This window comes from Caretta caretta, chromosome 14, assembly GCF_965140235.1.
Source record: "Caretta caretta isolate rCarCar2 chromosome 14, rCarCar1.hap1, whole genome shotgun sequence".
NCBI classification, from domain to species: domain Eukaryota; kingdom Metazoa; phylum Chordata; order Testudines; family Cheloniidae; genus Caretta; species Caretta caretta.
Window position 1 is genome coordinate 33,814,182 of NC_134219.1, and position 23,774 is coordinate 33,837,955.

Sequence of the window (23,774 nt, forward strand, 5' to 3'; positions counted from 1 at the left end):
GCCATTTCCAGCACATTTCCAGGAGTTTACAAAAGCATCTGAGGAACAGTGGTGGTGGTGGTGGGGGGCGAGGGGGGAGAAATAGTTTTAAACACCCATTTTTTCATGTTCTGTGTATATATAAATTTACTCACTGTTATTTTCCACTGAATGCATGCGATGAAGTGAGCTGTAGCTCACGAAAGCTTATGCTCAACTAAATTGGTTAGTCTCTAAGGTGCCACAAGTCCTCCTTTTCTCTTTGCGAATACAGACTAACACGGCTGCTACTCTGAAACCTGTCACAATTAAATGAATAGGCAGCAGGTCTGACACAAACAAAAGAAAAAAGAAAAGGAGTACTTGTGGCACCTTAGAGACTAACCAATTTATTTGAGCATGAGCTTTCATGAGCTACAGCTCACTTCATCGGATGCATACCGTGGAAACTGCAGAAGACATTATATACACACAGAGACTATGAAACAATACCTCCTCCCACCCCACTGTCCTGCTGGTAATAGCTTATCTAAAGTGATCATAAAGTTGGGCCATTTCCAGCACAAATCCAGGTTTTCTCACCCTCCGCCCCTCCACACACAAACTCACTCTCCTGCTGGTAATAGCCCATCCAAAGTGACCACTCTCCTCACAATGAGCATGATAATCAAGGTGGGCCATTTCCAGCACAAATCCAGGTTTTCTCACCCCCCCACCCCCATACACACACAAACTCACTCTCCTGCTGGCAATAGCTCATCCAAACTGACCACTCTCCTTACAATGTGCATGATAATCAAGGTGGGTCATTTCCAGCATAAATCCAAATTTAACCAGAACGTCGGGGGGGTGGGGGGGGAAGAAAAAGAAAAGGGGAAATAGGCTACCTTGCATAATGACTTAGCCACTCCCAGTCTCTATTTAAGCCTAAATTAATAGTATCCAATTTGCAAATGAATTCCAATTCAGCAGTTTCTTGCTGGAGTCTGGATTTGAAGTTTTTTTGTTGTAAGATAGCGACCTTCATGCCTGTGATTGCGTGACCAGAGAGATTGAAGTGTTCTCCGACTGGTTTATGAATGTTATAATTCTTGACATCTGATTTGTGTCCATTTATTCTTTTACGTAGAGACTGTCCAGTTTGACCAATGCACATGGCAGAGGGGCATTGCTGGCACATGATGGCATATATCACATTGGTGGATGTACAGGTGAACTAGCCTCTGATAGTGTGGCTGATGTTATTAGTATTTAACTTCTTAACTAATTAGTATTAGTATTTAAGAAGTATTTCTTCACACAACAGACAGTCAACCTGTGGAGCTTGTTGCCAGGGGATGTTGTGAAGGCCAAGAGTATAACTCTGTTCAAACAAGAAGTAGATCAGTTCACAGAGGATAGCTCGACCAGTTCCTATCAGCCAGGATGGTCAGGGATGCAACCCCATGTTCTGAGTGTCCATAAACATCTGACTGCCAGAAGCTGGGTGTGAATGGGATGGATCACTCGATACTGACCCTGTTCTGTTCATTCCCTCAGAAGCACCTACCGCTGGCCAGTATCGGAGGACAGGACACTGGGCTAGATGGGCCATTGGTCTGACCCATGTGGCCAGTCTTAGGTACTTACAGCTGAATGGCATTTTTAAAAGAGCCCTTTGCGGTTGATGGGAAGCTGGAAAATGTGCCCAGAGGAGGCTTAGAAAACAAGTCAGTTGATGACCTGTTTGATCCCAGTCAGATATTTTCACATATTCCAGCAAGGATGCCCTGGTGTCGGCAGCAGTCTGTCTTTGTGATTGCCTCATGAGCCCATCTGTTAGCCGGCCTGCTTGGGGTCTGTCCACACCGCAGCTGGCACCATGCCATTGCAGAGAAACTAAATGAATTCTTTGCAGCAGTCTTCATGGCTGAGCATGTGAGGGAGATTCCCAAACCTGAGCCGTCCTTTTTAGGTGACAAATCTGAGGAACTGTCCCAGATGGAGGTGTCATGAGAGGAGGTTTTGGAACAAATTGAGGAACTAAACAGTAACAAGTCACCAGTCCCAGGAACTCAAATGTGAAATGGCAGGACTACTCACTGTAGTCTGTAACCTATCATTTAAATCCGCTTCTGTACCCGATGACTGGAGAATAGCTAATGTGACGCCAATTTACCGGAACTGGGTAAACAGGCATCTCAGTGGGGCATTAACCCTGAAATCTGCCACCCTGTGGGCGCCCACCCCAGCAGAAGGCTCTGGGTGCATCATTGCCATCTCCTCAGAGCTCGTCTGGGGTGATGCCGGTGGGGGAGCCACCCACAGCCATCTGCTCAGGTGGCTGTGAGCTGGGTTCTCCCTTCTCTGGGACAGATCTCACCCCGAGCCAGAGGCTGGTGGCCTGAGGGCAGGGAGATCCCAGCCTGCCCAAAAATAGTGCTGGGCCTTCTCCTAGCCAAGCACATGTCTACTGTGAGTAGCCAGGATGGGACCATGGGGCAGGATTTGCCTGTGGACCTGGATCCCACCCTGTTCCCAGGTGGGAAGCGCTGGCCTCCAGCTCTGACGGGAAGCTCTGTGTGAGTGGCTGGGGTCACCCCATGGCCGCTGGGTTTGTGCTGCTGGCATTTCACTCCAGCCGCCCCCTGCAATACAGCCTGTCCTGACAGGCCTCTGGCCTGAGAGCTGATGTAAACTGTCCAGGGAGCCCTGGACCCAGCTCTTCTGTGCAGCATTACTCCTGCTCCTCGCCACGCTGAGAGTCACCTGGAACCTGCGCCCAGGGCAGTTTGGGTGGGTTGGGCCTGCAGGGGCCCATCCTGACCCAGCTGGGTGTGTGGCGGGGGAGAGTAGGAACTGGGTTAATACCCACCCGGCATAAATGCTCCATGGAGGTCAGTTGATCTTCGAACCTTTCCTGGCCTTGCTGCCCCACTGCCCCCTTTCTAGCTGGGGCCTGTGGCAGGTGCAGGAAGGGGAATTGTGAGGGGCTGTGAGTGCAGCAGCTCCCTGCACTGTGCGAGAGCGTCTCTCCCTGCCTGTGACTGATGGGAAATGTCCAACTCCTACCTGACACCAGCTCCCTGGCTTCTGTCTTGCAGGTTTCCGATGGGAGGAGGAGGAGACTGCGCGTATCTGAACGATGTGAATGGGGTCAGCAGCTGGCGATGCACCAGTGAGAGACCCTGGATCTGCACCAAACCCGATGCATTTACACAGGCACAGGAGGCTGCTGTGGAAGGGGGCTTGTAAGGAGAGCACTGTGGAATTAGTCCCGGAAAAGCCGGACTGATCTCTTGACAAGATCACATCTGAGCAATTCCGGGATATCGGGCAATGCTCTGCGCATCACTGGGCAGAGCACTGTGGGCTCAGGTGAAAACCAGAGATGCTATTTGCACATCTTGTCCCCCCCCCCCACGCGCCGTCTCTTTTTCCGCCAGTGGAACGGCTCAAATCCAGCCTTTCCAACCTACCTCAGCTGCACCAGGAGCTCTGCCGAACTGAGCCAAGGCACCAGCCTCAGCTTTCGCTGCCCTGACATTCCCCCACAGAAGCTTTTTACTCTAGAAAATTATCTATGGAATCTTTGAAAAATATTCATCATTCCCATTCGGTGGTCTGGCATAGAGCTATGGGGGGATGTTCTACATTCCCGCGCCACTGCCCCCCCACACTACTCCAGATGAGGCCTCACCAATGTCGAATAGAGGGGAACGATCACGTCCCTCAATCTGCTCGCTATGCCCCTACTTATACATCCCAAAATGCCATTGGCCTTCTTGGCAACAAGGGCACACTGCTGACTCATATCCAGCTTCTCGTCCACTGTCACCCCTAGGTCTGTTTCCGCAGAACTGCTGCCTAGCCATTCGGTCCCTAGTCTGTAGCGGTGCATTGGGTTCTTCCGTCCTAAGTGTAGGACCCTGCACTTATCCTTATTGAACCTCATCAGATTTCTTTTGGCCCAATCCTCCAATTTGTCTAGGTCCTTCTGTATCCTATCCCTCCCCTCCAGCATATCTACCACTCCTCCCAGTTTAGTATCATCCGCAAATTTGCTGAGAGTGCAATCCACACCATCCTCCAGATCATTAATGAAGATATTGAACAAAACCGGCCCCAGGACCGACCCTTGGGGCACTCCACTTGATACCGGCTGCCAACTAGACATGGAGCCATTGATCACTACCCGTTGAGCCCGACAATCTAGCCAGCTTTCTACCCACCTTATAGTGCATTCATCCACTTCGTTGTGTATGTTTGTTCACCCTCTTTAGCCTTGTAAATAAATCTTATTTCCTTTTTAATAAATTGTCATAGTATAAGACTGGCTACGTGCGCTGTCTTTGGTGTGATGTCTAAGGTGCAGTTCACCTGGGGTGCCTGGGCCTGTGGGACTGGGAGTAACCTGAATACTGTTGTGATTCTGAGTGTGAGAGACCATCTGTCTCTCAAAGGCAGGCTCACCTGGGTTGCGAGACAGATCGGAGAACCCAAGGGGACTGCATGGCTAGGCTGTTAGGATGCCGGGGGAGGTTACCCTGCATGTTTGGTTGGTGAAATCTAGGTCTAGAATTCTCAGCCAGTTTGGATTTGTGCCCTGGTTCCCAGCAGTCTGCCCTGAGGTTGGCGCCACTCTCTCAAGACACTGCAGACAGCTCTATTGCATGGCCTTGGCTCCAGTTCCCTCCTTGCAGGAGAGAGGAGCTGAGCCTGCCCAGAGATGGAGTTTGGGGGAAAGATGCATGTGACCCAGGGACCCCTTGGTGCCAAGTGGCAGGCAGCACAGAAGGTTTTCCAGGAATCCCCTGGGTCTGATTGTTACATCAGTCGTTTTAAACCTTTCCAGATGACTGTACCTCTTTCAGGAGTCTGATTTGCCACCTCACTTAAAAAGCGAAACTCCAGTTTCACCTCACTTAAAAACTACTCGCTTACAAAATCAGACACAAAAAATACAGAAGCGTCACAGCCACTATTACTGAAAAATGATTCGCAAAAAGAAAAGGAGCACTGGTGGCACCTTAGAGACTAACCAATTTATTTGAGCATGAGCTTGACGTTCTCATTGTTACCGTATAATAAAATAAATCAATGGAAATATAAATCTTGTACTTCCATTTCAGTGTATAGGGATAGAGCAGTGTAAACAAGTCACTATCTGAAATTTTAGTTTGTACTGACTTCGCTAGTGCTTTTTATGTAGCCTGTTGTAAACCTAGGTAAATATCTGGATGAGTTGATGTCTCCCCGGGAAGACCTCTGCATACGGCCAGGAGTACATGTTCCCCTGGTGGAAAACCAGTGGTCTACAGAATAGTTCACCAAAGGGGGCATGTGAGGTCTGTATCAAGGGCCAGTAACCCAATGGTCACCATAATCGGAGCGAGACCTCTGTGCGGATACTATATAAGGAGCAGTGTCTCCAGACGGACAATGGTGCCCTTAAGGTCTTGGAGTCAAGGCAGGTCACGGGAGGTGATGTACCCCAGATGCTCCTTTCAGACAGGAGGCAACTGAGGTTCCCTCCCTGTCTGGCCATCTGTGTATTCTGTGCCTGCCGTAGGATGTCTCTTTGCCACTGAGCCAGGTGTAAAATTAGAGTGCAAAATCCACAAAAAAGGGAAATCTACAGGAAGAAACTAAGAGCAGGGGGCTGTGTGTGTGTCCATCTGTGGTGTTTAAGCATAAAGACAAAGGATCGGCCTGATCTCTCTCGGTGTGCAGAGACCTACTGGATCCTTCCCCTTGGAGACAAACTGACCGTACGCATGTCTCAAGAAAGAAGGGTCCGAGCCTGCCTGGCTGTGAAGTGCTGCAAGGATTTCGGGTGAGCTGTACTTGGTTAGACAGGAGAATAACTTGTTAGTTCGGTCTAGGCTCTAGAACACATGTTTTGACTTTGTTATATGTAACCATTTGTTTCCAACACTTCCACTTGACTCTTGGCTTTGTTGAACTGAGGGGTGATTTCACTATGAGCCTATGGCAGCGCTGTGTGTTAAGTGGAGCAGTGATCTGAGCTGGAGCTGGTAAGCTGGGGCCGAGGATGTTACTGTTCCTTTGGAAACAGTGAATCTGTGAATCCTGCCAGTGCCCAGGGGACCAGGGACTGTTCGCTCCAGACAGATGCTCAGAGGGCTTGAAGGCAGAGTGGGCCTATTGCTACCCTGCAGTGACGGCAGGCCCAGCAGCGAGTGCATGTGGCCAGTGGAGTTGGGGAGCTGACCCCTGGCAGGCACAGACAAGGCTCCCTCAGGCAAAGGGCAGGTGGTGGCGAGGTGCCTCCCAGCCCTGGGTACCCTGGGAAGCATTGCAGGGTATTAACTTACTGCAGGTTTGCGGCAGTTAAAAATTACACCCCAAGGCCCCAGCCCAGTGAGGAGGACCAAGGAGAGGAACTGTGACTGCGCGGGGCACCTGAGTCCCAGCCCCGCCCAGAGTTCTGCTCTGCCTAAAGCCCCAGTCCCGCCCCGTGAGTAGGGCTTTACCAAATACATGACCATGAAAAATGCATCACAGACTGTGAAATCTGGTCTCCCTGTGAAATCTGTCTGGGGGGGCAGGAAATATGTCCCAGTACTGCCCCCCTTATGTCTACGCTGCCTTCAGAGCTGGGCGGCCAAAGAGCAGCAGCTGCTGGGCGGGGGGAAGGGCCAACCTTATGGGTGGGTGACGTGGGCAACTGCCCAGAGCGCGATGGTCAGGAGGGAACCCCGCCACCCGCCAGCTCCAGGCCCTTTTAACCTCTGAGTGCTGGACCCTGGAATGGGGGAGGGGCAGGGCTGGGAGCGTCCCGGGCAGGGGCTCCTACTGTGTGCCAGGCTCTAGCTGCAAGTTCGGGCTGGGCTGGGGAGGAACAGGACCTCGTCCCCTGCATGGGCTGCTCCCAGGGCCAGATCAGAGCCACTGCCAGGAACCTCCCCCAGCAGCAGAAAGCTCCGTGGCTGCCGGCCGGGAGCCCAGCTCTGAAGGTCGCACCACTGCCAGGAGCAGTGCCGATGTAAGGGGAGCAATACCGTGATACCCCTCCCCCAATAGCCTTGAGACACCCCCCCTTGACCCTCTTCTGGGATGGGATCCACACAGTTACAACAGGGTGACATTTCAGATTGAAATAGCTAAAACTGAAATTTAAAAGACTTTAAAAAAATCTCATGACCATGAAATTTACCAAACTGGATGGGTGAATTTGGTAGGGCCCTACCCAGGAGACTAAACAGGGGGTACTTCACATTACAGCTACACAAATGTGGATCTTCAGTTGCACTGTTTATATCAGGGCCGCTTCTTTCTGGCAGATCCATTTGAGATCCGCGGCACACGTCTCAGACAGAACCTGGCTGCCTTTTATCCACCCGCAGCTGTTCCCATCAGCAGAGCCTGAGAAGCTGCAGAGTGAGAGAGAGTCCGTGTCACTGTGGGTCCCTGTAACAAGGAAAGGCCCATGGGTGAGTGTTTCCTCCCCCTCACCCTAATGGGAGGCTTAGCTCTGGTGTTGTCCTTCATCTCTAACTTTCCTGTAAAACGAGGCCAATATCTAGATGAGTTGACCTACTCCTCAGAAGACTTCTGTTTACCCCAGGGATACATGTACCCCTGCTTGAGAACCACAGAGTTAGGGGGTCTGGAGCAAGGACCATACGAGGCTGAATCCCATGGGGTCAGTGACCTGGTACTTGTTCATTGGAAGCGCCACCTTGATCTCCTGCATCTCAGCTTTCCTTTAAAAACAAAGTCTGATGGGTGAGAGGAAACCTGCACTGTGCAACCTGGGTAACGGGACAGCTGCAGGGAGCTGAGGACTTGTCCCGATGAACGGTTAGGGCTGGATTCACAAAGGGACTTAAGAGGCTAATGGCCACTTCAGGCACCTCTGTCTTTTGGAGTGCGAAGTTCCTTGGAGAATTCCACTGGGTGGGAGACTCAGCTGTGAAGGGAGGGGGCCGGCAGCAGCATCTCATCAACCCAAGATAGGAATAACTGAAGTAATGTTCCTTTTACATGGAGCCTCAGCTCTTTGGAACCTCTGCAAACGCTTTAGCCACCTGTTTAACTCCATCAGCAGGAGTAGCCTTGGATCGCAGTGGGAGGGCTCAGGTGCGTACGTGTTTGCAGGATGGGCGCTCAGGGCAGTCCCTGACGCCAGGGCAAAGCGGATGTGAAGTGCCACTGTCTGGATTTGGGAGCCTGCCTGCACACCGAACTCACTAGGCTCTGGGTGCATGACTACAAGGCACTGGGCCAGGGAAAGTCAGCCCTGGGTGGTTATTTTGAGTAGAAAACCAGAGCCACTTCTGGGGTCTTTCAGCTTCTAATGCCCTTTCCATTCTGCAGCTGGATTTCAGCCTATGGTAAAATCCCTCTCAATGCCAAGTCAGTGCCATAAATCACTGGACTGGGGGCAGGAATCAGTAGGCGACGTTCTCTGGCCTGGGTTATGCCAGGGCTCAGACTAAATTATTCTTCCCAAAACTTTTAAAAGCTGAACCCCCTCCTCAAGGCAAAGAAACCAATCGTACCCCTCACCCACCAGCAATGTGTTAGCGACCTCACCCCCCATTTTCTTGTATACATCTTCAAACCCCACCCTTCCCACCATGGCTAGCCCTTCCCCACGCTTCAGGAGATGCTGGAGTAGATGATCATAAACATCCCCTCTAACCTTAAGACCTGAGGGACCCCATCCTGGAGCATCTTAAAAATCACAGTTCCCAGACTCTGGAACAGGGGCTGCTTTGCCGGGCTCACCTTTCTCCCTCCGTCAGGTTAGCCGATGGGGATAATGAGCCTGGAGATCTCATTCCCGCTGCTCTGAGTGGTGACCATGTGCACACGACCCAACTCAGCTCTTACTGTATCCCAGGAACGTCTTCATCTTCTGGGATCCTCATGGCAGCAGTGGGATGATTTAACGGACTCCCTTAGTCATGGAGCCTTTCTCTCTCTCTTTAGTTTCAGAGCCAGCGTCCTGGAATCGTCTCATGGTGCGTGGAGTGGTGGCAGTGGTGGGGGTGCTGGTCTCACTATACGAATGTGGGTTTTGGAAAGGTAGAGGGAAAGCGTTCGCCTACTCGCGACTCGTCTTCAGGAAGCTGCTGACTCATTCCTCCCAGCAGCCTGGAAGTCCGCAGGATTCATAGGAATCTGAGCTCCCCGCAGTGTGTGACAGGGATGGGGCCCAGGCCCAGGGAACCAGAAACAGGAATCGAGACCCAGCCCTGGAGAATGGGGAAGGAGACCTGCTCATGGAGGACAGACGCTTGACCCAGGAACCCAGAGGAAGGGCTCCATTAGGTGGGGACACAGATGTGGCCCAGGAAACTGGAGTAGCATTGCCAATCCTCCAGGATGACCGGGAGTCTGCAGGAATTAAAGATTAATTTAATTCAGTCCTGGGTGTTTTTCTGTGTAATGTGACCTCAGTGCTCCTGATGAGAGCCATTGTTTGTAAATGTTTCAGTAGCAGACATAGTTATCATTCATGGACATACAGACATTTATTCATAATTAGAAGTGGTCAAAAATAGCGGGGGTGGAGAGGGTCATGAAAATTGAAGAAGAAACCACTTCCCCCCATATTCTGGAAACTTATTTGCAAATGTTTTTAATAATCAAATTTCTGTTTAGTTTTGGTGGGAAAAATGCCACATTCTCTCTCAAGTGGGTAGAGAAATCCAAAATGTTTTTTTTTTTAAACGGGAACTTTTTTCAAATGATCAATGTAATCCCAAGTGGCATTTCTAGTTAAAAGGTTGCATTGTCAGTGTAAAACCATTTTGAACCAGCTCTATTACTGTATAACAAGATGAGTTTATTTGTCATGCTGCATTGTTTGGGCCAAGTTCCAAGTGGTATTTCAGCTTTTGCACTGCTCTTCTCTTCTTGCGTCTGCCCCTCTCATAAGCTGTGGCCTTAATCTCGGCCCTGGAAACATTTACGTGCATGTTTAACTTTAATGACTGCTGTGAATAATTCCATTTCAATGGGAAAACTCTGAGGTCGAGTTTACGCTACGGCCCTATATCGGTGTAACTACGTCATATATTTAATTTTCTTTCTTTTATATGTGAAAGTTATTGAGAGGTGAAAGCAGGTAAAATACATGAACAGGTTCGGACAGTCCAAGTTTGTCAGTGCAAAGTGACAGCAGAGATTTGGTATCTGCTAGTTTTCCATAAGTCTCTCAGGGTTTCCCAGGATAACTTTGGGGATCTCTGTCTTGCATTGGAAATGTTCCCTGAAAGTGTCCAAACAGCTCAGAGCTACAGAACCATTCCCTGGATCCATTCTTATAGCTGTCTTCCCCGGAAAGCAGTCTGACAAGTGTTCCTGTCAGCTCATTGCTAGGTTATCTGCCAAAACACTAGAGTTTTCAGGTGCCTAACTAGCCCTTTGAATCATGGTGAAATCACATTCTCCCCGTCACCACCAAAATTTGAAATGGTGCCCCTGAGTGCACAGTACCCTACCGTGCTCACCTGTAGGAGCTGCATTAACAGGCAACTCTGCAAGTTCTCTGCATGCCTCTGCAAGTGACCCCCATGCCTCTCCATTTCCTTGGCCACATGGATCCTGTCCCCATGCTGGCGGCTAATCCAGAAAAAGGGGGAAAGAGCTCACCACTGCAACCACCTGAGGGATGTGTTGGGGTGAGATCAGCTGGTCAAAGCAGGCAATAGGGACAGAATCGGAGACTTGAAGCTCCTCGAGTGACCTCTGACCTTTCCAGACCTGCCCTTCAATCAGACACAGTGATTCTAAAGTTTAATGTGATAGTAACTAGACCCATTTTAAACCCTTCACCACACAAGACAAAGCCCATAGGATTCATCATGAACTATTTATTTCTCCTCCCCTGGATTCCTGCAGCCGCCAGCCACCTTGGAGCTTTCCCTCGTCTCTCCCAGGCTGTGCTCACTTGATGGCAGGAGCTCAGCGGAGGATCCAGCTTTGCTCTTTCACTTCCATTCTTCACATCTTTGGGTGGCTGCATTTGCAACTGAGCAACCTGATGGAAACACTGAGTCCTCTGTCCCGGCAGGCAGGCCCAGCCGCCAAAGCCAAAGACTCCCTGAGAACAGGGGGAGGTTCGCCTGAACTCTCAGGAGTTGAGGCTTGGCCCATAGGGCAGGGTTACCAGATTTGAACTTTCAAAAAAGAGGACACTCCGGGGGGGGGGAGTTGTAGCCCTGCCCCCTATCTACTCTCTCCCACTTCCTGCCCCCTGACTGCCCCCCACAGTACTGCTAACCCCTCCAACCCCTGCTGCTCCTTGTCCCCTGATCGCCACCGCCCCCCCCCCCCGGACTCCGCCCTCTGTCTAAGCCTTCCTTCTCCCTGTCTCCTCCTTAGACCCCCCCACCCTAACTGCCCCCCTAGAACTTCCCCCCATACCTGTTCCCTGACTGCCCCGCCCCCTATCCGCACCCCCACCCCCTGACAGACCCCCAGGTCTCCTACACCTATCCAACCACTCCCTGTCCCCTGACTGCCCCCGCAGAACCCCCGACCCATCTAACCCCCCCTGCTCCCTGTCCCTTGTCTCCCCCGACCCCTCTCCATATGCCCACCCCCTGACAGGCTCCCCACAGAACCCCTGACCCATCCAACCCCTCCTGCTCCCTGTCCCCTGACTGTCCCTTGGGACCCCATGCCCCTTCTCCAGCCCCCCGGCCCCCCTACCCTGCTGCTCAGAGCAGTGTGTCTGGGGTGCAGAGCCAGACACAGTGCCGCGCTCCCCCGCAGAGTGCACAGCTCCCCACCCCCTGCCCCCAGAGTGCTGCATTGGGAGGGAAATCCCGGCCCTCTGGAGAGTTTTACAAATTCCTCCCGGAGGGCGATTTAAAACCCCAAAAGCTGGACATGTCCGGGAAAATCCGGACGCATGGTAACCCGACCACAGGCAACTCCAGGATCTGCAGCTGCTGCCACCTCTATGGTGATTCCTCCAACTCATCACCAACCAGCTCTTCCCCATTCTGCCACCCGGCCCCACGGTCTGATCGTGCAGGAGAACAGAAACCCTTTGGGACAGCAGGAGAGTCTCCTCAATGCCGCACTCTTTGCATGGCTTCCCGCGGTCACCGGGAACCACGACTACCCTGCCCCCAGGAGTCTCTCAAGGAGCTGCCGGCGCAGTCACTGGGCACCCACTCGTAATGGTCTCAGGCAGTGGCATTGCAGAGGGAGCTGAGCAGACGTCCCTTCTGTGACTTCCTGAATTGCTGCCAGGACGGATTCTCCTCTGTTCTAGGGAGAGTCCCCGAGGAAAAGCAGCTGTGGTGGGGGAGGGGGCAAGACAAGCTCTCCCCCTGAGCCCTTGACTAGCAGGCAAGCAGGACTCTGGGAGCCAGGGATCGGGGTGTCTTGCTGGGAGAGCAGAGCTGGAGAGCAGAAAAGGGCACTGGAGGAATTGTAGAAAAGTCAGTGTCATTGCCGAGTCATGGGCAGCCAGATCTAGTGGTCAGAGACAGAGTCCACACTCACGAGACAGGAGTCGAGAGTCAGCTGGGTCAGGACACTGGAAGAGCAGAAGCAAAAGACCAAATTGTGTTCAGCACCTCAAGTCAGATGAGTCACCCCGAGTGTGGATGCCAGGAAATCAAGTCTGGGGAGTGGGAGCAGGAACAGCTAACACACAGTCCAGAGGGGTCGGGTGGGAGCTCGGGTGTTCAGGCAGCTTCTTGTTCCTGCTGCTGGTTTAAGGAGGTCCTGGGGGCCGATTAGCTGCTCTGGGACTCCGCCAACAGAGCCTCAAACTGGGTCTGGACTTCATCAGTCCTAGGTAAGCAGTTTTTCGTAGGCTTCCAGGTGGCGTGCTGGAGGGTGGCTGCTCCCAGGAACCCTGCACACCCGGGTTAATGACCCATGGGTCATGACAGTGAGTGATCTCTCCCCGCTCAAACCTCCTGCACGAAACAGTCTCCAGGGTCCCGGACGCATCCTCTGAGAATAAAAAAACACAGTCATGAGGACAAATAGGCTATGGAACAGGAGCCCCCTCTTTCTTGCAACAGCCCCAAGTGCCCAGAAGAGTGGACGGTTCTTACCTCCAGGACATGCCTGGGATCTTCCATCTAAGCCTCACTGGGACCCCTGTTTCTTGGTCTGACGGGATGAGATCATCTGTCCCCACTGCTCCCTGCGCTGGGCTGGCTGCAGCACACATCTGTGTAAGAGGCTGGGCCAGAGAGATGTTACAGTCAGGGTCCAGGCAGCCCAGAAGGAGAACAGAGGGTCTGAAACCAGAAGACGAAGCAATCAAATCCGCGGATTCGACAGAGAAGTTTTGTACCCTACAGGGACATCAAAGAAGGTCTGTTAGGAAAGCTGAGATGTTAGTCTGGAAACAGCTAAGGCAAAGATTGTGACTTGTTAACGTTCAGTTTAAGCCACTACAAAGTGTGTTGTGTTTTGTTTGTCTGTTTGAAATTTGTCTTTTTCTCTTGCTTAGTTTCACTTAAATCTCTTCTTTGTTACTGTGCTTCCCAAAGCACCTCAGCGTTGTGTGTTCGAGTGAAGTGTGAGTCTCCAGCCTACCCAACAGGCTGAGCTGTGCCCTGTCTCTCTAAAGATAGCGAATAATTTCTGAGCGGTGCTGGGCCCAGAGTCCAAGGGCAGTTCACCAGACATCTCCTGTGAAGCCCAAAGAGACCAAAGGAGCAGGAGAGATTCAGGCCCCACTGATCCACGGGAACTTCCCACAGAAGAGGCTACACAGGGCTCCTGACACAGCCAGCAGGATCCCTCCCACAAGCTGGGCCATGTCCTTCCCCTCCCAGCCCCACAGCTTCCTCCCCACCCATCCTCAGGAACCCCTCCCACCTCCCTGCTCTCCCCACTCATTCTCCAATACCAGGCTGTTTCCAGAATGGAAGCAGGTGCGTACCAGAGTTCACTCACCGCTAGATGCTGGCCAGGCCTCGTCTCACCGCTTTCTAGCTGGGCTAGCAACCCCACTGATACTCACTCTTGCAGTTTGTTGGCTGAGAACTCAGCCCTCCAACCAGGTGACTGGCCTTTACTCCACTCCTTCCTGGGTCGTGCTCCTTCCAAACAAAGTCCAAACATGTCTTGAACAGAAACAAGGCCTTCCACCCTCATGGGGAGTTCTTCCTCCACCTGATTTCGGCTCGGCCTGCCCTTCTTGGGTTTCTATGGTCTTCTGTGTCCCCTTCCTTAGGGACTGTGAGAGAACCCAGTCCTACCCAGGACTCCAGGTTTTGGCCGAAGGCCGTCGACTGAACAGCTCACTCTGCTTCTGTACTTTTGCTGCTGTTTTCCCTTGTTTCCTCTCAGGTGGGGCTCACTTGGTCATCAATTTGGCCTAGCCCCAGGCTAGGCAGCCATAGGCCAAGCCACCCTGTTAGATACCCTCCTCCTTCAAATCCGGTCCAGCCCGGCTGACAGGTTTGCTGAGGGGATGGTCCATTGCTGATCAGAAGGAGGTCAGAGTCTGTTCTCTAGGAGCTGAAGGTCCGTTTGTCCTGCTGCGGGAAGTGGAGCTGGAGAGCGGAAAAGTTAGGTGAAAGAGACTGCATGATGGAGTTGGAGACTGAGGGATGGGAGCCTCCTCCCAGAAACGCTCCCAGGAGAACAGGTTTGAGGAGTTCTCTGGGGAGTCTCTTGCTAGGAAAAAAACAAGGGTGGCACACTGATGGAGATGTCTCTGTCCCAGGGATGGGGGAAGCTCCCAGCCAGGCTATGCAGCAGGGATCCCATTTCTCCCCCAAGAAACCCAGATGCCCAAAGAAGTCAATGGCTCTTACCTCCATGAGGGAACGGGGTCTTCCCTCTCAGCCTCTTTGAGAACTACCACTGCTTGGTTTCCTCGGACAAGGGACCTGCCCCCACTGCTCCCTGAGGTGGTTCAGCTTCTGACTGCAGCCATCTCGGAGGCTGTCACACACCCCAGCGCCTAGAAGACGTGGGGGGAGCAGGCTCCTCTTCATGTCAGACTCTGAGAGCCCAGAGAAGGGCCAAAGGAAGAATAAAGGGCAGGAGATGAAGCTAGTCCTGAGCCTCTGTCCCATCCTCACCTCCTCAAAGGTGGAGCTTCCTGAGCTTCAGTTGGGCAGACAGTCTGTCGCCCTGACACAAAGGTCTTTCTGCGCCATATGGGGCAGGAAGATCTCTGCCTGGGAGCACGGGGAATGGGATGGGGGTGAGATCAAGGAAAGAGGGGAGGGGTATGGGTGGGAGGGAAAGAGCTCCTGCCCCAGATGGAGGAATTTGGGGGGCCAAGGGAAGGACCCAGCTCCACAGAGAGGGCAGAGAATTTCTGTGAGTGCCAGGGGCCTCCATTTCCGCTTCCACTAGCCCCGCATTTACAGTGAGACAGAGCAGTACCTGCAGCAGGGAGCGGGACTTGCTGAACCTTTAAGAGCATCAGACGAGCCACAGCCCTTGCAGCACCTCGGGCATCTGGTGCAAGTGCCTGATGATGTGAAGCTGGCACATGACCTTGGCTGTGACATCCTCGTGCTACAGGGGAACGAGAACATGTCAGAGACGGAGACACTCCTCAGGAATCAGGGAGAATTAAGGGCACCTGGAACCAGTACCATCATTTCACCCATGTCTGAGTGGTGGATTCACCCTCCTGAGGCCCAGGATGGAGGCTTGCTGTCCTCTCTAGTGACCTCCAGTGCCAACCCCCCTCCTTGTCGGGTGAGCTTCTGCCACCTCCCCATCAGTGCCCCTGACAGCTGGTCCACCTCCAACCCACCTGGGGACACCGCTCAAGTTCATAGAACCCTCTCCTCCACCCCTACCTCCATCCCCACCCAGGTAGGGCAGGGAGGGGGCTCTAGCAGGGTGGCGGGGGGCAGAAGGGATTCTGGCAGCAGTGAAGTGGGATGGGGAGAGGTTGAGACCTTTCCCCAAGTCACCCCAGTGACAAAAGCTGAAGCCACAGGATGGCAGCCCTGGTGAACGAGGCAGGTCAGCAGCCCCTGCTGACTGAATCCTCCCAATTTCTCGAGAGTGGGTCTAGCCCTACCAGCAGCAAGACCAGCTTCCCACGCCCATGTGCCTCAGCCCTTCCTGCTCGGTCACCATCACCAGTCAGTCCTTGGCCTCCCAGGCTGCCGGGGAAGGGAGCAACTCTCGATGGTGGCTCAGGTGACATGGACACTAGGCTATGGGGAAATGGGGGCAGCTCTGTGGGGCAGGAAAGGTTCCCAGAGGGCTCTTAGGGGACTCTCCTGTCCTTTCCAGGAGTGATAGCAGAGCACCACATCCTAAGAAGAGAAGTCCATGAAGTCCAGAAGTCCCCACTAGGCTCCTTGCCACCAGGCCAGCGAAAGGCGATAGGATGGGAATGAGGTCCTGGCCCCCACCCCAAGCTCCTGAGTCGATTGCAGCTGCTTACCGTGACCCCCATCAGTTGCTGGGCTTCCCCCAGGAGGGAGTAGACGAGCACCAGCCCAGCCTGGCTGACACGTAGCACGGGGTCGTGGATAGCCAGCACTGCTGTCTGAAGGAAGGATCTTTTCTGACCGATGGAGAAGAATTTTCCAAAGACCTAAAACCAAGAGGACACGGGACTCGAGCAGATTGGCCAGAGCCAGCCTCCAAGTCCTGGCGGTACAATGGCGTCTAGTGCCCCAAAGGGCGGGGAAGAGAGCTGCTGTGGCCAAGGCACTTCATTCCCCAGGAGGCTTTCAGGGTCCCAGGGCTCAGGGAAGCCCCTTTATTAAAAGGTCGCAGATGCTGAGGGACCAAAGCCTCCAGTGGCTCTTTCGGGAGGGCAATTTATGGCAGGGGCCAGGATGGGCTGGAAATGGATCTCTAATGTGTGTGAGCAGGCCCACTCTGCTGTGCAGGGCACCGAGATGACAGGGGACCCTGTGTTGCTTCCAGCAGAGAGATCTCCTGCACCTCAGCGGCTAGAGGAGTGTGTGTGTGTGTTGTGTGGGGCGAGGGGGTTGGAGCTGACAAACCAAAGGTCTCTTCACCCCAGCTTAGTGATTTGTCTCTTTGCTGGGAATGGCCTCTGCATCTCCTTGGTTTCTTCACAGGGAATCCAACCTGCAGCCTGACAAGGACAAGGAGACTCATGGCCCAGTCCCCATCCCAGATGCTCCTCGGAGACGTTTCTTCCGTGGCAGCAATTCAGCTTGTGTGAGGCGGGACAAGCTCACACAGTCTCTCTCACGGGGCGTCTGTGGAGCAGCGTTCTGTCGATGCCCTTGTTGATCCAGGAGCCACTCCAAGGCCTCCTCTGTGATGTTGTGGCAATCACCCATTTCACCTTTGACTCCAGGCTGGGGGCACTGTGTTATGGTGTGTTCAAAGGTTTGGATATTCTCACCACAGTTGTGAGACGGGGCGGGGGGGTGTCTTTCATTTTCTACTTGTGCAGCAAGTAGCCGCAACTTGGCTCAGTGACAATGTGCTTCTTTGGAACAGTGGCTGAGGTCCAGATACTCTGCCATTCCCTGGCCGGGTCTGGAGACATGAGGGGGGCCCATGTGGTCCATATTGGCTCTGGAGCTCACTATGTCCCCTACCCAGTTCCCAGGTTGGGGCATTCTGCTTCCTGACCGGCAATGGAATTGGGCAAAGCCCACCTCCTTTCTCTGCTTCTACAGGGTGCAGGGAATTCAACAAGGGTCTGATCAAGCAATCGTGACTGGCTGAGCCAGTGCTCTCCTCTCAGACACTTGGGGATCAGCCAGGGGGACAAGGAGCAGAGAGACACCCAAAGCCATAATCCTATATTAACTCACCCACCCGGGGATCTTCCTTATGCCACAGAGCAATGCAGCCATGTAAGACACTCAAATCACGGCAACTAGCGAGGTTCCAAAGTGGGACCTTTCGCACCAGCCTGTCCCACTGGTTGCTGGATGAGGAACTCTGAGCTGGAAATGAGGAGTGGGCTCTTTTCCTGTCTCCAGGAGGCATCCACTGCAGGGAACCCAGCCAGCCACACTCCCTGAGCTGTGTCATGCCCTGGCACAGTGCCCTTACCTCCCCCACTCTGGCTGTATTCTTGTAGCCTAAGAGCCTTCTGTCCTGGTGCCAGTCATAGCACCAGAGATCTTCCGCGTCATGTATGGTCAGGCCTGGAAAAGAGAGGGAGGGAGGGAGGGAGGGAGGGAGGGAGGGAGAGAGAGAGAGAGAGAGAGAGAGAGAGAGAGAGAGAGAGAGAGAGAGAGAGAGAGAGAGAGAGAGAGAGAGAGAGAGAGAGAGAGAGAGAGAGAGAGAGAGAGACTTTTCTCCTCATGCTGGTTGCAGTTTCTGTGTCCTTCCAATCCCATTGGTGGCTGCACAGTGGAGTGGAGAAGAACAGAGGCAGAGAGAGACTTGTCCTCCAGCTGGGGTCAGTCTGAGAGAAATGGTCTGGGGTCCCATTATCCACCTGTGGTCACTCTCAGTCCCCTATTGAGTTCCGTCTCCCAGCTGGGTTCCTTACCCCTCTGTTGGAGCAGCAGTTGGTAGAGCCGGTAAGTCCCCTCCCTGGCCTGCCGGCTGATGTCCTTGTCTGGATCGCTGACAAATAGAGCCAGCTGGGCCACATGGTGACCTATCCTAGGGAACTCAGCTGAGATCTAATGGAAGGGAGAGGAGAGGGGACTCCATCAGCATTTTCCTGTCAGCTCCCCTGGGCCAGAGGGCTCCTTCCCCTTAGCTCCTCTGCAGGAGATGCTGGGGGAGAGGAGCTTGAGATCGACCCTTCATTTGCTCTGCTGCCAAGTGAGCACGGAGCTGCTTTGGGATGCCAAGCAGGGGTGGAGCATGGGCTACTTAAAGGCCCAGGGACAACACTGAACCAGGACAAGTAGAACTTGACTCAAGCCTAGCTCACTCCCTGCTCTGACTCTGCCTCCCCATGAAGAACCCTCCTAAGCCACAGCCCCGGCAGCAGTAGATCCTGCAGCCCACTGGAGCCAGCCCGCCTCCAGCTGGAGAAAGCAAGCTGGGGTCGGAGGTCACTTACGTCAAACTCAGGGAGGGAGACTGTGTATCTCAGCAGGGCTGTGCTGCTCCTGATGGCCCTGGCTCGCTCCTGCAACACCCTGGACACGACCCACAAGTTGATATTCTGCGGGGAAAGGAGGCAGGTCAGAATCAGTGGCCAGATGCACCTGCTTTGCAAATGAGCCCCTCACGCCCCCAGCCCCAGGGGCCTGAGACATTCTGCACAGGGGGGAATAGCTGAGGCCTTGATGGCAGACCTTTAGAAGGGGATTCTTTCCCCCAGGACACAGCTTGTACCCTGCAGGTCACAACTTGTCAGCGTCTCTCTAGATTGGGACAATGTTCGGGGTCGGGGCTGGTCCCATCCTCCCAGAACTCCTGATTCCTGAACAGTTCACCAGAAAGGAGACTGAACCCTCGGCCTTTCCCTGCTACGAAAATCCTTGGGGGGATGTAGGGAGTGACTGAGAACACAATCCCCCCAGGAATTTCAGAGCAGATCAGAGAGAAGGGCTGATTCCCTGGGCTCCTCCTCTTTCTCTAGGAAGGAGCGTGTGCCTCTTCTCTGAGAACCATCTCCCAAATCTCATGGAGTGTGTGTGTGTTGGAGGGGTGGGGGAAGGGTGGGTTTTCAGACACTCACTCCCCAAGACAGCCAGGAGCCCTGTGGTTAGTGCTCAGCAGAACCAGGCAGAGCTCAGGCTTGAAATCCCAGCTCTTTCCTCTGTCCCTCAAGAAGGAAGGACCTGACACTGCATTGCACTGACCTCCCCAACCAAGGACGGCCCACTGGGGACCGAGCTAGGAGGACACAGTAGAAAATTGATCTTCCAGTCTCTCCTTACCAGTCCCCCAAAGAGTTCAGGTGACATGGGGCTCACCTCCAAGATGAAGTGGAGCCTGTCTGTGTCTGGGGACTCTGCCAGCAGGTTCCCCAGCATGGCATCCAGGACCTCTGGGATGACTTTGTGCAGAGCCTGCAAAGCATGGGTCAGAGTTAGGGAACCTGGGCCTACACGTGCCACAGGATGGGAAGAGGGGTCTCTGGGAAGCACTGGGGAGACTCCAAACACATCTCCTGGCCTCTCTCCTTCACATCGCACTGCAGGCAATTCGCAAGAATTGATGACCCCTGGACCTTTGATCCATGAGCTTAGCAGGTCTCTGCAGAGGGCCTTGAAGGCAGAAGAGTATGAAACAGCCAAGTTGCTATGGATGGAAGCTGGGCTTCTGGATAAAACACGGCTTATGAAAGAAAGAAAGAAAGAAAGAAAGAAAGAAAGAAAGAAAGAAAGAAAGAAAGAAAGAAAGAAAGAAAGAAATCCCCCAGGGAGGGGTAATCTCTTCCCTGCTGGAGGGAAGAATCCAACCCTGCAGCTTGTTCCAACTCTGTTACCCCCACCCCCTAAATCTGGAGCTCCAGCGAATCAAGGGAGCAGGGACCAAGGAAAAGTAAGAGGATGGAGGAGGAGGAGGTACCTGGATGTCGGTGGTGTCCTTCTCCGTGCCCAGGGTGAAGACGGAGTGAAGGGCAGCTCGCAAGAGGTGGGTCTCTAGGGCTGGCTCCAGGGCAGGTTTCATGGTGCTGGCAAGAGAGAGGAGCTGGTATTAGACTGTGCAGTACGGGGTGGGACTGTCGCCAACACGGACACCAACCCACAGGGATAGAGGCACAGGCTGGCGAGAATGGAAACTGAGGCACTTAGCTAGGGAATGACAAGGCCAAGGCATCACAGACAGACAGTGGTAGGGCAGGAATAGCTCCTGTTCCCTGGAGCCTGCTGCCCCTCCTGTATCTGAGCCCGGGAGTGAGCCTCTCCCCAAGGCCCCTGTCATGTTATGGAAGTGAAAAGAAGAGCCCTGCCAGGAGAGAGTGACCCTTCCCACCCCACCATCTCTGCCAGAGGCGCCACTCTTGGGAGGTGACCTGGGAGGGACAGTGACGGTGACTCCCAGCCTTGGGCCTGAGCAGCACTGGGGTGAGGGGAGCCGGCGGGGTGTGGGGGTGGGGCTGTCTCGGTACCAGAGGTTGCCCACTGCAGCCAGGGAGTGGGCGAGGACGGCGCTCGGTGACGAGTCATCGGGAAGCTCCTCGATGAGCTCCTGTGAGACGCAAAGGAGACAAAGGAGCGTGTGAGATTCAGGCCCGACTGACACCTCCTAGTGAGGAGATGACACAGCCAGTGCCCCACATGGCCAGCAGGATCCCCCACAACCTCCCGCTCCTCCGATTCCTTCCTGCCCATCCGACTTATCCCCCTTCCCGGATTCCTGTCCAGCTCACTTCCAATCCCCTTCTCTCCTCCTCCCTGTCGAAACTTCCCCCATTTAGCCCCATCCCGATGAACGAGCTGGGACCATGTGATTCCTTGTCCCCCACTCTCAGCTGCCCTCCAGCCCCACAATTCCCCCCCTGCCCACAACCCACCAATCTCAGAATTTTTCCGTTCTCTTCTCCCAAGTCTTCAGCGACAGCAATCCCTGCCCTCTGCTGCCCCCTCCAACAGTACCCAGCCCCCACCCAATAGCCTGGCCATACCCTTGCCAATCCCATGTCTCTCTTCTCTCGCCAGCTGCCGTATGGCGTGTCTCACTCACCACGATCCTCTTCACCACAGCCGCCTTGCAGCAGCGCGGCTCCAGCGTGTCCTCCCCTCTCTCCCGTGCAGCCAGACATGCGGGGTAGATGGCCTGAAGGAACAGGAGCTGCTGCCCCTCATCCTGGACCCACCAGACGTGGGGTATAGCGAGAGAGAACCTGTTAGCGAGGGACCTTCCTGCCCCACCCAAACCAGCTCCAGGGCTCAGGCCTCAATGGGGGATTGTGGGGACCCGCCTATTGTCCAAATCCCCCACCACTCCTACGCAAGCAGGATCAGGAACTGGACAGTGCCTGTGGGGGGAGACGACCTCGGCTGTTGGGGGACAAACACCCCCATCTTGGGGGTCCCACATCATGGATGTAAAAGGGCCCCATTAGGGGTGGTGGATCAGGAGGGACAAGACCCTCGGCAGGGGGTGGGGATGCTGGGAAGGGACAGGGCAATCTTGGTTCCAGCCCAGGTGGGGAACATTTGTACCTTATCTCTGCACTGGAGCTGCTCTCGGATGACCTTGAGAGCAGCTTCATCTTTGGCCATGTCCACCCCTTCCTCCTGCTCCAAATCCAGGGGGGTCCCTGCACCAGGGAGGGAAGGACAGGGGCATGGTGGGCAGAGTAGGATTCAAGACCCCCCTTCCCGCTTCAGGCACCCAGGGCAGATCGGGCCCCAAACCTCCCTCTCAGGGATGCCTTCAGCCCCCAACAGCTGCCAAAGCCCAGAGCAGAGCCCCCCTCCACTGCCCAGGACTGCAGGGGAGGTGCCTGTTCCCCCCGCCCGGAGCAGCAAGGACCAACTGGCAGCAGCTCTTCACACCCCCACCCCCAGGTCCCCGTGCGGAAGGGGCAGCTGTGTGACGGCTGCTGCTGTCCGTGGGGTTCGCGGGGGCTCAGGCCAGACACCTGGGCTGGGGACCTCCCCCCCCGTATCCCTGGGAGAGCGTCTGGGCCCAGGGTGTTCACATCCCGTCCTCAGCCCTCCCTCAGCCCAGCCTGGCTCCTCACCTGGAACAAAGCAGTGGCCTCCATCGGCCTGGCTGCTGCCAGAGGCCCAGGTGCTGCCGCTGTCCCCTGCTGAGCTGCCGGTGCTGGGACAGGGACCTTCCCCCTCCTGGCCTGCGGGGGCTGGAAGGTCCTCAGAGACCGGGCAGGGCGATGCCTCCTGATGGGAACGAGGGCTGGGCTCCTGGGGCCGCTGCTGCCCACACAACAAGCCCCAGAGCCACCCTGCCCGGCGCCCCTCCTGGGCTGGGTCCTGTCTGCCAAACCGCAGCCTGGGCCAGCTCCACTGGGGCCTGGTCGGGGCCTCTCCCAGCTCGGCGCCTGCGCCGGGAGCCGGGGTCCTTTTCCAGAAGGCCGGGCACTTCCGCCGTCTGGCCTGGACGGGACCTGCTTCCCCGCCAGCAGGGATGCAGGGCTTGCTCTGCCCCTTGGGAAGACGGCAGCTGCTTCCCTCAGGCTCTGGGGCCACCTGCAGAGCCTTCCTCCGCAACATCCGCAGGAGCCTGGCCATCCTGGAACCGAGTGGGGAGCAGGGGTGAGTCTGGGCTCAAGGCAGCCTTTCACTCATGGGCCTTTTCTGTCCCTCCTCCTCCCTGCTCCAACCACAGCAGCCCCCTCTGCCCCCACAGGAGTGAAGGGAGTGCCATCTACACACACGGGCAGGAGTTCATTGCATGATCTGCTCCCAACGTTCCCCCTCGTAATCCCTGCTGCTGCAATATCCAGGAAGTCTCATCCTTTTCCAGCAAGGGGGTCAGTCCCAAAGACCATCGGTTACTCTGGACATGCAGCCCCCCTCCTTCCGTCCCAGGCCACTCTCCCACCCAGGCTAGAGAAGGAACAGAACCCAGGCGCCCTGACTTCTCCCGCAAAACCATTCTCCACGTCAAAGTCACAAATACCCTAAGCACAGGAAGACCAGGGCCCTCCTTGTTCCCCATTGATTTCCAGGCTCAGCACCTCACAGGGTCTGGCCCAGCTCAGAGACTCCCAGCCTGGGGAACAGTGTCCCACAAGGGAAGGGCTGGGAGCCCCATTGCTGGAACCTTTCCAAACACACTGGAGACGGCTCTGGAGAAGCCCCTGCCCAGTCTAAGAGTGAGGGGCTCTTGGGGGCTGTTTGCAAATGAAATCCCCCTTTGGAGATCGTCTCTCCCCCTGTTTCTCCTCTCCCCAGACAGACAGGGGAAGCCACCGAGGAACCCGAATGCCGCTCACTTGCTCTCAGTGATAGGATGATGGATGGCGGATGTTCAGGGTCAGCAGACGTCCCTCGCCC

At 54.6% G+C, this 23,774-nt stretch overlaps 1 long non-coding RNA gene across 1 annotated transcript in view; it reads right to left on the reverse strand.

Annotated features, from left to right (window-relative positions):
* Positions 1 to 5,674: 5,674 nt before the first annotated feature.
* LOC142069082 (uncharacterized) overlaps positions 5,675 to 23,774 on the reverse strand; it is a 289,489-nt gene continuing 271,389 nt past the window's right edge. Inside the window, exon 3 of the long non-coding RNA XR_012664946.1 lies at positions 5,675 to 5,799. This is a non-coding gene — a long non-coding RNA (uncharacterized LOC142069082). The remainder of the gene's footprint in view (positions 5,800 to 23,774) is intronic.